The following is a 4226-nucleotide window of genomic DNA, read 5'->3' as shown; positions in this document are numbered from 1 at the left end:
GACCTAGGACAGCCAAATTCAACAGCCACAGTCCCCCCCCCCACACACACAAACACACACACACACACACACATCAGTATTTGACAGACCTTCACAATTACAAGTGTCTTCTGAAGACTTGCAGAGCTGTGCATTGCATAAGTGTTGGGTGGCTGAGAGTCAATTTTTAGGATTTTTGCCAGCCCACTGCTAAATACGTAAGCTAAATTTGTAAGTTAAAATTTTTAATTTACTGAAAGCCAACATACTCAAAATACATTACTTCTTAATGATTAAGTTCCATTTGTACTATGTAACCATGTGCTGCTGGACAGTAATTCCCAACTTCTGGCTCAGTAACAGCATATATAATACCTTGAACTTGGCACAATGGGAATATTCACACTAGAGACATCAATTTCTACCATAAATGAAACATTTATTTTTTGTTGTTGATTGTCTACTTTAGATTTAGAATGGACATGTTGGAGAAAATGTTAATGATGCAGATTAAAGTTAAAAGTGTGTGCATGTGTAGCCATTTCAATGTGCATTGCACAATTGAAATATTCTTCCAGCATTTTAAGTTATTTTGATATATTCATTAGAACCATTTACTTGGCTTTATGAAGAGCTAGTTGCACCTTAAGAATAGCAACATTTGACCCATGTTTATAGCAGCACAGTTTGTAATAGCTAAAGCTCGGAAGCAGCCCAAGTGCCCATCAACTGGAAACTGGATAAAGAAAATGTGGGGTTTTTAAAAAATAAAATGGAGCACTACTCAGCCATAAAGAATGAAAAACTAGAGTCATTTATAGCTAAATGAATGCATATCGAGGCCATACTGTTAAGTGAAATAACTAGAACACACATGTGTAAATACCGAATAGTTTCTCTAGTGTGAGAAACTGATAGTGTAAACAAGGGTTAAAATGATTAAAATGAATAATTGATAATTTGAAATAGGAAAAAAGGTCCAAAGACAAAGGGATGAAGGGAGGGGAAGGGGAAAGGAAAAGAGGGAATGGAAAAACTATGAGAAAAGAAAAAAAATGGAAATGATATCTGTGTAAATAGGGAAGGGTGGAGGGGGTGAAGGGCGCACAGGTAATGGGGAAAAATAAGAACCAAGATACATCATGTACAGGTACAAGCACCCAATGATAAATGTAAACATATTGTATACCTAAAATGTACCAAAAAAAGAACTTAAAAAAAGAAGAATAGTAGCATTTGAGTTCAATTTTCAAACATGAGCTCGGATTGAATGTTTTCCAGGATTTTGTAGATAAGGTATAGAATCAAATAATGTGCCAATTCCTATGAAAAGCTAAATAGAGAACACTATTGCAATTAGTAGTGCTGGAGCTGAAATAAGTCTCAGTTTAATGAAAGTACTTTCTGAAGATGAGAAATAGTTTAATAATAAAACCATGTATCAGATTAATTTCCCAGTAAATTTAATGGGAAAGTATTAGTGGATTGGGATGCAATTCCATTTATCAAATCATGGTTGCATTCCAATGACAGGTTGGCTATGAATATAAAAGTTTTGCGATAAAAATATTTTGTGAGAATCATTTGGCTATGATATTGAAGACAAAAAGTACTATATATTTTATTATTTGTAAACTGTGCTACATGTCTGTTATAGACCAAATGCTTGCTATTAAAACTCAATATTGAAGTCTTGGCCCCCAATTGTATGCTATCAGGAGACAGGGGCCTTAGGAGGTGATTAGGTCTTTTGGGTGGAGTCCTCACGCATGGCCTCAATGCCCTTAGAGGTCCCAGAGAGCAGCCTGGTAATTCATCATGTGAGGACACAGCTAGAAGGGACCAGCTGTTAATCAGAAAGCAGACAACTGAATCTGCTTAGATCCTGGACTTCCCAGCATCCAGCCTGTGAGAAATACAACTATGTTCTTAGAAACCATCCAGTGTATGGTATTTTGCTATAGCAGTTGGAAGCAACTTTAATGTAGGTAAAATTTATAATAATGCTATGTACATATATGTGCACAGGCAAGTCTCCCCAACTCTGGAGAGTCAGCTGTTAAACATTCACCAGTGCACCACTGCTTACGGCTGAAAAGGTCAAGAGAATATCAATCAAAAATGAAGGACTCAGAAAAACCCACCTGGATATCAGGTTTTTGACTTGATATTGACCAGTAAACTAAAGATACCATGTAATGGGATTATCAGGCACTTTTAGGCAAATTTCAAAAGTTTATTTTCAGGGACCTCACACACTTCTTTCTGTTCTTCTCTTCCAGGTTCTAGGAGCAGCTACAACAGGGCCTTCAGTGTCCCTTCTACACCTCTGCAATTGTCCAAAGTCTCTGCTTCATGGTTTACCCCTCTAAAAAGCACTTGAGCTTTAAATCACCACTGTGCCCATTTAAACTCCTGTCTACTGAGTGCAGAAGACCACTTACAGTTGTTAAAAATAATTTAGTTAAAACAATCTGCCAAATGTTAACATCTTGCAATTGAATTTTTCTTACCAAAAATTAATCTTTAATAATAGAAAGCCTGGGGAAAATTAGAAAAATCAAATAATACATGTTAATTAAATTTTATAAAATATAAATAAAATGAGGAAAAGAAAAATCATCTGCCAATCAGAGAAAGCCATTGTTTCTATTTTGTTACCCTTTTAAACTGCTTTTCATTGTTAAAAGAAAAATTGAGACCACTTAAAGGTAACAACGTTTCCTTTGTTTTACAACTGGGCAGCATTCCAGAAAAAAGACAGTTTAGAAGGCCCCACCTCATCACAAGATTATAGTTTATAGCCAGAGAAAAGGAAGTAATATACAAGAACTTTGGCTGTGGCTGCCAGTATTTGCCTTAGATGGACCTATTTGAATAGTGGTAACCTGTGATTGGCTGAAGCTCAATTGTCATGATTAGCTGAGACTCAGTTGCTTGGTCACAAGGCTCTAGTCTTTTTTTTTTGAGGTTCTGGGGATTAAATTCAAGGCTGCCTACATGGCAGGTGAGCACTCTACTACTGAGGTACACTGCCAGCCCAAGGGTATGCTCTTAGATTAGGTTACAGTTTGGGTACACATCAAGCTGGGATATGGTTCACTATATACAGAAGCTACTTTGGACCAAAATTTATCACTCGGCTATGAGGGCTGATTTATAAATATTTAAACATATTTATTTCAAAACTGCAAGCCAAAATAAACTTTTCCTTATTAAAAAAAAGAAATATTTATTTCAGTTTAGCTCTGTGCATAACAATACTTTCATTTGTTTTTTTGCTTTTTTAATCTTTTGGTTTTCTGAGACAGGCTCTTGCTATATAGCTCACACTGGTCTTGAACTTACCATGTGGCCTGGGCTGGCCTTGAACTTGCAGCAATCCTCCTGTTTCAGCCTTTCAAGGATTATAGGCATGCACTACCACACCAGGCTTCCATTTGTATTATTTTGTAACTTGATTTTCATCTATTACCTTGGGTGAACATCAGTTCATTAAATATTCCTAGTACACACACTTTTTGTGGTATGGGGGTTAAATCTAGGGCTTTTGCTTTGAGCTACATCCCTTGCTGTTTTATTATTCTTATTTTGAGCCAGGGTCTCACTAAGTTGCTAAATTGCTCAGCCTGGCCTTGAACCTTGGATCCTCCTGCCTCAGGCTCCCATTATGCTGGGGTTACAGGAGTGTGCCACCATGCCCAGTTAGTTGCATGCACCACTTTGATGACTGCAGACTATTTAATTGTGTTATCTTTCTATAGATTAGTTAACCCATGCCATAGTATTTAAATTGTTTCTAAATTTTTGTTATTGCATAAATGCTGAAATAACAACATAGTTAATTTTTCTAACACCCCTGATTATTTTCTTAAACATATTCTTAAGCAAGACTTGCTGGGAGAACATTTTTAAAATTATGGGCACCTCATACAAATTGCTCTACAGGAAGTTTGTAACAGTTAAAACTACCATCACCAGGACATCACTGCACTTAGGCCTATATTTGAGGCGGGACATAGATGTCTATAAGGACATTATTTCCTTTCTCTCTTCCCATGGATTTTAATAATATCTTAATTTGTTGAGATTATCATTGGGTGTTGAATTTGTATTCAATTTTCTTCTTAATTTTTTGTATGTCTAAGGTAATATTTCACATTGACCATTAAAGGGAGGAGAGAGTCAGGTGTGGCAGTCCATGCCTTTAATCCCAACAATAAGAAGATAAGGTCAGAAGATCGCTA

This window comes from Heterocephalus glaber, unplaced genomic scaffold (genome assembly GCF_053883595.1).
Source record: "Heterocephalus glaber isolate CG9 unplaced genomic scaffold, H.glaber_assembly_v1.0 deba00000546, whole genome shotgun sequence".
Classification (NCBI taxonomy): domain Eukaryota; kingdom Metazoa; phylum Chordata; class Mammalia; order Rodentia; family Bathyergidae; genus Heterocephalus; species Heterocephalus glaber.
The sequence above is the reverse complement of the archived record's forward strand: the minus strand, read 5'-3'. Positions refer to the sequence as shown.